The following is a 10,362-nucleotide window of genomic DNA, read 5'->3' as shown; positions in this document are numbered from 1 at the left end:
TATGTCCAGGATTGTTTCACTCCACGGTATTCCATTGGTTATCAGCTCAGACCGTGGCAGCTTATTCACTTCAAGATTCTGGGCAAGTTTCCAAGAAGCTATGGGAACTCATCTGTCATTCAGTACTGCGTTTCATCCTCAATCGCAAGGACAAGTTGAACGCGTCAATCAAGTTCTCGAAGACATGCTTCGAGCTTGCGTTATTTCCTTCGGCAAGAAATGGGAGGAATCTCTCCCGTATGCTGAGTTCTCTTATAATAATAGCTATCAAGCTAGTCTGAAGATGGCCCCCTTCGAAGTGTTGTATGGACGAAAGTGCCGAACCCCTCTGAACTGGTCAGAAACTGGGGAACGTCCACTCTTCGGTCCGGATATTATCCAAGATGCCGAAGAACAAGTCCGCATTATTCGCGAGAATCTCAAGACTGCTCAGTCACGTCAGAAGAGTCAGTATGACCGTCATCATAAAGACATGGTCTATCAACCTGGCGAAAAGGCTTATCTTCGGGTCACACCTATGAAGGGTGCTCACCGCTTCGGGATCAAGGGCAAACTAGCTCCTCGCTATATTGGCCCATTCACTATTCTCGAAAGGCGTGGAAAAGTGGCATACCAACTGGAGCTACCGCCGAACCTTTCTCAGGTTCACGATGTGTTCCATGTGTCACAGCTCCGCCGTTGCTTCAAGGACCCAATCCGAGCTGTGGATCATGAAGTGCTCGAATTGCAGCAAGACCTCTCCTATAAGGAGCATCCGGTCCGCATTCTCGACCAAGCTGAACGCCGCACACGTCAGAAGGCGATCAAGTTTCTCAAAGTCCAGTGGTCGCACCATTCTGAAGATGAGGCCACTTGGGAACGAGAGGATCGTCTGCGCGAAGAATACCCCGCACTGTTTCCTTCTACCTCCTAAATCTCGGGACGAGATTTCTTGTAGTGGAGGAGATTTGTAACACCCCGAGAATCATGCTACAGTAACCCTCTGTGATTAAGCTAATCATGTTGCTAAACAGGGCTTGCTCACATTTGAAACACATTTCTTTTCAAACTCCTAATTCAAACTTCAATTAAATTTAAAGTGGAAAATAAAAGTTTTCAAAAATTTAAACAAAAATGTTCGGGCCATGCCAGAAATTGCACTGATAATTACGGTGGAGAAAACACATTTTTATAAAATACCTAAATACTTTTAAATGAAATAAAACAGAAAAGAAAATAAATAAATAAAAAGAAAATACAACAGAAAACAGAACAGACAAAGAAAAAGAAAAAAAGGAGAAGGCCCCCCCCCACAGCACCCCTGGCCCAACTGGGCCGACCCCCGGCCCAGCCCACCTCTCCCGCTCGCCCCCTTCCCTGTTCCCCCGACCGGGGTCGGAACAGGGGCAGTCCCCGCCGCACCCCCTCGCCGGCGACGGGGAGGATAAGGACGCTAGCTCCCCCCGCCTCCTCGGGCCTCTCTCCCACTCGCCCCCGCTCTCCTCTCGGCCCCTACGCCTCTCTCTTCTCCCCCCCAGATCCGCGCCACTCCTTCCTTCCCCATGCCCGACGCGGTCGCCGCCGTTCACCGTCGTTCACACGGCCACCGTACCCACCTCGCCGCCCCAAGGTGTCTCCAAGGACCGCCGTCGCCCGCTGCTTCGTCTGGTGCAGCCCGTTGGAGACCGGAGCCCCTGCAACGACCTCCCCGAGCTCGCCTTCAACTTCGGACGCCGGCGACCCCCTTCTTCCCCGGCGCCGATCTGCTGCTCCTAAGCCCCTCACCGGCCTCCGTGTGCCGCGCGGTGAGCCTCTCCCCCTCCTCCCCTGTCCTTTCTCTCTCGCGCGCCCCCTAGCGGCTTCCCCACGCGCGCCCGAACGCCGCGCCGCGGAGCTCGTCGCCGGCGGGTCTCCGGTGACCATTTGGTCATGGGCGTAGGCCCGTTAGCTCGACCGCATCATGCCGCACCCGCCTAGCTAGTTAGTTCGGCCGCTCGCGCGCTCTAACGCCGCACCCGCCCCAGCCCGAAGCACTTCGCCGCCGGCGAGCTCGTAGCGCTCGCCCCCGCCCGTTCCAGCCGCTCCGGCCACCACCGTTGGACGCGCGGCGCCGAGCCGCGTCGAACGCGCCCAGCCACGACCCCGCAGACCCCCTGTGCGCGAAACCCGCGCCCCTCCCGAGCCGCGCCGCCGCGTTTGGCTCGTCGGAGTTGCTCCGGCGCCGGCCGCCGACGTGGCTGGCCTGGCCCCCCCCCCCCCCCAGTGCCACTGCCAGTGGGCCCCGTGGGCCCCGTTGACTGGGTCCACCCAGTCAACGTGCTGACTAGGCAGGCCCAGGCACTGACATGCGGGCCCCGCCGCAAAATTAAAAAAAGAAAGAGAAAAGAAAATGTTTTTATAATTAAAACTAATTAATTAATCTAATCACTTACTGACAGGTGGGCCCAGTAGTTAATCAACTAAAAATTAATTAGTTTAATCTTCTGTTAGCCCACTGTCTATGACAGGTGGGGCCCACCGGTCAGTTTGACCTGGTCAGCCGCTCTGTTGACCTGCTGATGTCAACATTGCCTCATGCTGACGTCATAATTCATTTTTGCTTAATTTAAATAATTCCAGAAATTCAAATAAACTTTGAAAATTCATATCTTTTAAACCGCAACTCGGATGAAAATGTTTTCTATATGAAAGTTGCTAAGAACGACGAGACGAATCCGAATACGCATTCCGTTCGTCCACCACACATCCCTAACCTATCGAACTAGCAACTTTCCCCCTCCGGTCCGTCTGTCCGAAAACGCGAAACATCGGGAATACCTCCCGGATGTTCCCCCCTTCACCGGTACCAGCTACTGTCGCGTTAGGACACACCTAGCACCGCTCATTTTCATGTCACGCATCGTCATGCTTATGTTTGCATTGTATTTATTGTTTCTTCCCCCCTCTTCTCTCCGGTAGACTACGAGACCGACACTGCTGCTGCCCAGTTCGACTACGGAGTCGACGACCCCTCCTACTTGCCAGAGCAACCAGGCAAGCCCCCCCCCTTGATCACCAGATATCGCCTATTATTCTCTATACTGCTTGCATTAGAGTAGTGTAGCATGTTACTGCTTTTCGATATCCTATCCTGATGCATAGCCTATCCTTGCTACTACTGTTGATACCTTTACCTGCAATCCTACATGCTTAGTATAGGATGCTAGATTTCCATCAGTGGCCCTACATTCTTGTCCGTCTGCTGTGCTATACTATCGGGCCGTGATCACCTGGGCGGTGATCATGGGTATATACTTATGTACTATATACATGACACATGTGATGACTAAAGTCGGGTCGGCTCGTAGGAGTACCCGCGAGTGGATCTTTGTGGCGGAGCGACAGGGCAGGTTGAGACCGCCTAGGTGAGAGGTGGGCCTGGCCCTGGTCGGCATTCGCGGTTACTTAACACGCTTAACGAGATCTTGGTATTTGATCTGAGTCTGGCCATTTGGTCTATACGCACTAACCATCTACGTGGGAGTAGTTATGGGTATCCCGATGTCGTGGTATCAGCCGAAGCTCTTTTGACGTCAGCAACTGAGTGGCGTGCGCCGCATTGGACCGTAAGCTCGCGCTTGTATTAAGGGGGCTAGGTCTGCTTCCGGTCGCGTACGCAACGTGCAGGTGTGCATAGGGCGATGGGCCCAGACCCCTGCGCGCATAGGTTAGACCGGCGTGCTGACCTCTCTGATGAGCCTAGGTGGGGCTGCGACGTGTTGATCTTACGAGGCCGGGCATGACCCAGAAAAGTGTGTCCGGCCAAATGGGATCGAGCGTGTTGGGTTATGTGGTGCACCCCTGCAGGGAAGTTTATCTATTCGAATAGCCGTGTCCCTCGGTAAAAGGACGACCCGGAGTTGTACCTTGACCTTATGACAACTAGAACTGGATACTGAATAAGATACACCCCTTCCAAGTGCCAGATACAACCCGGTGATCGCTCTCTAACAGGGCGACGAGGAGGGGATCGCCGGGTAGGATTATGCTATGCGATGCTACTTGGAGGACTTCAATCTACTCTCTTCTACATGCTGCAAGATGGAGATGACCAGAAGCGTAGTCTTCGACAGGACTAGCTATCCCCCTTTTATTCTGGCATTCTGCAGTTCAGTCCACTGATATGCCCCTTTACACATATACCCATGCATATGTAGTATAGCTCCTTGCTTGCGAGTACTTTGGATGAGTACTCACGGTTGCCTTTCCCCCTCTTTTCCCCCTTTCCTTCCTATCTGGTTGTCGCAACCAGATGTTGGAGTCCAGGAGCCAGATGCCACCGTCGACGACGACACCTACGACACCGGAGGTGCCTACTACTACGTGCAGGCCGCTGACGACGAACAGGAGTAGTTAGGAGGATCCCAGGCAGGAGGCCTGCGCCTCGTTCGATCTGTATCCCAGTTTGTGCTAGCCTCTTAAGGCAAACTTGTTTAACTTATGTCTGTACTCAGATATTGTTGCTTCTGCTGACTCGTCTGTGATCGAGCATTTGTATTCGAGCCCTCGAGGCCCCTGGCTTGTATTATGATGCTTGTATGACTTATTTATGTTTTAGAGTTGTGTTGTGATATCTTCCCGTGAGTCCCTGGTCTTGGTCGTACACATTTGCGTGCATGATTAGTGTACGGTCAAATCGGGGGCGTCACACACACCTTCACAACACACGCACACACCCAAGGCAGGATTCACAAGTGCTGAGCGGAGCAACACCAACCCTCGCACTACAAGAGCAACCGGGGACTTCGACCATGAACACGCCACCACAAAGAGATGAAGCCGCACACAACGAACCGTGGGCTCCAAGGCGGTGCCTTCAAGAAGGTTACGGCACCACATCACCGCCACCGCCCAATCCGAGGATCGGAGTTTCCCCTGGAGCACCACGACAGGCGATGAGAGCCGTGGCGACGCCTTCAAGAAGGCAACAAGCTTCGCTGCCACCGGTCCGTCCGAAGATAGAGCAGGTTTTCACCCCGGCCAACTCTCACCGCCACTGAACGCCACACCCTGGCTACCATGCCGCCCACACAACCATGGCCACCAGGCAGCACCGAGCCACAGGCTCTGCCCAAGAGCACCGCGCTCCCACCACCAAGGCCGCTGCCCCGGCATCCAAGACCTTGACACCACCTCACCCGAGACCCGCCGCTACCCCAACCAAAGAGATGAGCGGAAAGGCCCGCCTTTCACACCCCTGGGCAGCCCCAGTGCCAAGACCCAATAGGCCGGTCAAAACTAGCCTCCATCGATCCGTCCTGCAGCACCGGGCGCGAGACGAGTTCGGTCCTACTGCCGGACGCGAGATGAGCATGGTCCTGTCGTTGGGCGCAAGACGAGTCGGTCCTGCTGCCGTGCGCGAGACGAGCTCGGTCCTGCTGCACCGGGCGCGAGATTAGCGATGGACTGTCGCTAGGAGAGGCCAACCCTTCGACCAAAGTAACACCCGGATGACGAGGAGAGGATGGAAGGCCGAGCAACCACCATCGCCGAGAACCACCACCGTAGGCACGCAGTAGTGGTCGCCAGCCCCTGCCAAACACAGCCCGCGCCCCCTGCCGGCATCAAGTCCAGACCAGGCCTGGCCGGACCTGACCGGATGACAGCAGGGACGCCACCACTAGGGGAGCCGGGCAGAGAAGGCCCAGACCCTGCCTCCATGCGTGCCAGGCCCAAGCCCAGCCACCGCCGAAAGCAGAGCCGCGAGCCCTCGTACCAGATCCGATCCACCTCGACCATGAGGAGGACCCACGCGCCGCCCCCAACGCCCACAGCCCCTTCGCACGGCCATCGGCAGCCCACACCTCTACCGCCAGCTGCTACCACTGCGCCTCCACGCCCCATGCCCGCGTCGCGCCGCTGCTCGACTCTGACAGCCCGCGCCACTAGGAACCGAGCAAGGGAAGGAAAACGCCCCGCCGCCGCCGATGCTGGCCGGGCTTTGCCCGTCAGCTCGTTGTGGCGGCAGCGAGGAGAGGAGAAGGGGAAGGAAAGGCCCTGGGCTAGCGCTAGGGTTCCCCCCTGGCGCTCACGTGAGAGTCACATGAAGGGGGAGGGGTGGGAAGTCTTGCTAGCCTTCACATGTACTAAGCGGGAATACTGCTTGTGCATCCACTTCCTTAAACCCAGTTTCTTGCCATAAGTGTCCACCATACCTGCCTATATGCTTTATTTACCTGCCGTTCCAAGTAAATTTGCATGTGCCAAACTCTAAATCTTCAAATAATAATCTGTTTTGTATGCCCAAATAACTCATGAAGCGACAAGGGGCGGTCAGTATCTTCCATGCTAGGTGGGTTATTCTCACGATGAGTGTTTATTTGCTTGTCCTTCATGAGAAAGTGTCTGGTAATTGGGATGCCTAGTCCTATGATCAAAATCAATATCAAAATCAAAATATAATAATGAAACAAAACTCCCCGGATTGTTGTTGGTATGGAGGGCACCCGAGGATTCGACTAGCCATGGCTTGTGTTTGTTGGTGGAGGGGGGTAATAACTTTACCTTTCTGTTTGGGGACCGCCTATAATGTGTCCAGCATGGAAGATATTGGGAACTCTCATTCGTTACGTTGACAATGAAAGCATACCTCTCAAAATTATATTCATCTCTATTTTAAAAGCTTCGAGCTCTGGCACCTCTGCAAATCCCTGCTTCCCACTGCGAAGGGGCTATCTTTTACTTTTATTTTTTTTGAGTAAATTTCTTATTCCAATCTATTATTTAGTTGGCAAGCATCATGTGATGGGGAAAGATCTGAGCATATATAGCCATTCAAATATATTTGATCATGAATTATTATTGTTGACAATTATCTATATGATAAATAAGTTGGGAGGCGAAACATTAAGCCCATATCTTTCTCTATGTTCGATGGATACTATTTGTTCTAAAAATATGCTTTGAGTGTCAGCAATCATGGAAGACTATATGATAGTTGAGTATGTGGAATTTGCTGAATTGAAGCTCTCACAAAGACCCTTCCCGAAAATAAGATGAATTGCAATTGTTTGATGACTGAGAACATGGTTTGTTAATTTTCATGAAATTTTATGGTCTATGATTTAACATGTTAATAGCTTGCTACTTGACAATGAGAAAGCCCCCCGAAGCACCGGAGCTGGGCCAGGAAGTGACCGAGGAGGCCACAAGCCTAGGGGGCGCGCCCACCCCCTAGGGCGTGCCCCCCGACTTATGGGCCCCTCGGGCACCCCCTTGACGTGAGACCGACGCCAAAAATTCCTATAAATACCAAAACCCCCGAAAAGAAACCTAGCTGAGATGTTCCGCCGCCGCAAGCCTCTGTAGCCACGAAAAACCAATCAGGACCCCGTTCCGGCACCCTGCCGAAGGGGGAAATCATCACCGGAGGCCATCTTCATCATCCTGACGGCCACCATGATGAGGAGGGTGTAGTTCACCCTCGGGGCTGAGGGCATGTACTAGTAGCTATGTGTTTGATCTCCGTCTCTCTCTCGTGTTCTTGATTTGGCACGATCTTGATGTACCGCGAGCTTTGTTACTATAGTTGGATCATATGGTGTTTCTCCCTCTCTATCTTCTTGTGATGAATTGAGTTTTACCTTTGAGGTGTCACTATTATCGGATTGAATACTTTTATGGATTTGAGAACACTTGGTGTATGTCTTGCGTGGGATACCTGTGGTGACAATGGGGTGTTCTATTGATTCACTTGATGTATGTTTTGGCACTCAACTCACGGATTCCCGAGGTGACATTGGGGTAATCTATGCATAGGGGTTGATGCATGTTTTCATCCTTGTTTCTCCGGTAGAGATCTTGGGGAACTCTTTGAGGTTCTTTGTGTTGGATTGAATATTATGAATCTGAAGTTGTTTAATGCATATCATATAATTGACCCACGGATACTTCTGGTGACATTGGAGTACCTAGGTGACATTAGGGTTGATTGATGTGTATCATATGGTGTTACTTTAATATGAACTCTAGGGTTGTTTGTGACGCTTATAGGAATAGCTCAAAAGATTGGTCAGAAAGAGTAACTTTGAGGTGGTTTCGTACCCTACAAGCAATTCCATCTTATGTTCTCCGCGATAGGAACTTTGGAGTGACTCTTTGTCGCACGTTGAGGTATTGCCATATTATTTAATTATGTTATCATTGTTGATAGACTTTGCACTAGTGAAAGTATGAACCCTAGGCCTTGTTTTCAAGCATTGCAATACCGTTTTTGCTCACTTTTATTACTAGTTACCTTGCTATTTTTATATTTTCAGATTACAAAAACCTATATCCATATTACACTTGTATCACCATCTCTTCGCCAAACTAGTGCACCTATACAATTTACCATTGTATTGGGTGTGTTGGGGACACAAGAGACTCTTTGTTATTTGGTTCCAGGGTTGTTTGAGAGAGACCATCTTCATCCTACGCCTCCCACGGATTGATAAACCTTAGGTCATCCACTTGAGGGAAGTTTGCTACTGTCCTACAAAACTCTACGCTTGGAGGCCCAACACGAGTCTACAAGAAGAAGGTTGCGTAACATCAGTTACCAAAACGGTCGAATAAAGATAGAGCTAAGCGTCTCTCTGGGCTCGATCCAGGGCAACTGGTGATGAAGTCATGTAGCTTGCAGCTTCGGTGTGGGTTGATGGAGTGGAGAGAAGTGCATCTTCAAATGCTTCTGACGAAGTCTGTTGGACAGGAGGGGTGGACACAAGTGGTGCAGTAGTAGGAGTGGCAGCTGGGGACATCTCTATGGCAGGAGCATCTCATGTAACAACAACAACAGTTGGCTTAGGCATAGCCTGAAACTGAGTGGTAGTAGGTAGTGCATCATCATCGTCACTACTCAACTTTGCTTCCACATCTGATTTGAACTTCTCAACATTTTTGGCAATTCCTATCACCTTGACATCTAGATCATGAAACTTAGTTTCCATATAATCCTCTCAAGACTCTCCTGGTTCTGCACAAGGTTAGCTAGGCCTCGTTGGTGGCTTGGAGAAGATATAGCATCCGATATGTCTTTGTCTTGGGCATCTGTGTTGACGAAGTACTGGGCCCAACAGACGGTGTAGCAGCTCTAGCAGTCTCTCCTTGTGCCTGTGCATCGGCAGAGATGGGGTGCGAAGGCTCCATAGTGACTATGCAGTCCTCCAACTCTGGCTAAAGTGGCAGGCGCGGTCGTTCAAGCAGATAAACACCATTACAAACCTTAGAGTTGATAAGCATCTGGATATAGGGTGCAAATCCGCAAGAGAGCTTTTGATCTGCAGTTGTCCTCTTCACTGTCTCAACAATAAGATCCATAACCTTGAATCTGGTGAAGCTGTCAATATGATGTAGGATATCAATCGAGTATCCTCAGACCATCCTCTCATCTACTGACTTGGGCATAAGAGTGACCTCAAGATGGTGTTGATAGTAGCAAGCCTAGGCAAGAGGTAGTAGATGGATCCCAACTTATGTTTTGCAACATCCTTCGGAGGGATAGACGTATACATGTTTGCCATGGAGTTATGATCCATGCGGGGCTTAGCATATATATATGCACATAGTTCTCACTATTGGGACATGCATTGATCAACTCTGTCTATTCTTCAACTAAAGACTCATATCTACTGGCATCCATCTAATTTTGCCATCCGGGTAGAAATATGCAGTTGAATAGAATTGCATGATAAGCTTGTCATTCCATGCAGTCAACTTTGTACCAATGAACTCGTCAAGCTCTAGTTTCTTGAAGTTCTCATGCACATTTGGAAAGTTGACAGAATGAACATGTATGTACTCCCAATCTACCTATCTCATGTCACTGACAGTCGGCCTCTTGTCAAGAAGAAGAGTCTCGTAGAAGTCCTGTTACTCCTTGATGTGGGAATGATAGTCCATGGTTGTCCTCTTTCTGATGGCATAAGGATCTATGGTTCTCCATCTCCTTAGTCCTTTATCCTTCCTCTATTTCATGTCCTATGCCTCGGGACAAGAGTCGCTGTGAGCTGACAAGAATGGTCTAAGCTTCTTGAGGCGCACCGGGACTTCACATTCGGAAAGTTGTCAGAATGAGCATCTATTATTCCCAATCTACCTATCTCATGTCACTGACAGCCGGGCTCTTGTCAAGAAGAAGAGTCTCATAGAAGTCCCGTTGCTCCTTGATGTGGAAATGATAGTCAACGGCTGTCCTCTTTCTGATGGCATAAGGATCTATGGTTCTCCATCTCCTTAGTCCTTTATCCTTCCTCTCTTTCATGTCATCGATCCGCCTCGGGACGAGAGTCACCGTGAGCTGGCAAGAATGTTCTAAGCTTCTTGAGGCGCACTGGGACTTCTTCTTCATCCATTCTCTTTGGC

This window comes from Aegilops tauschii, chromosome 5, assembly GCF_002575655.3.
Source record: "Aegilops tauschii subsp. strangulata cultivar AL8/78 chromosome 5, Aet v6.0, whole genome shotgun sequence".
Taxonomy (NCBI): domain Eukaryota; kingdom Viridiplantae; phylum Streptophyta; class Magnoliopsida; order Poales; family Poaceae; genus Aegilops; species Aegilops tauschii.
This window is presented reverse-complemented; position numbering follows the sequence as displayed.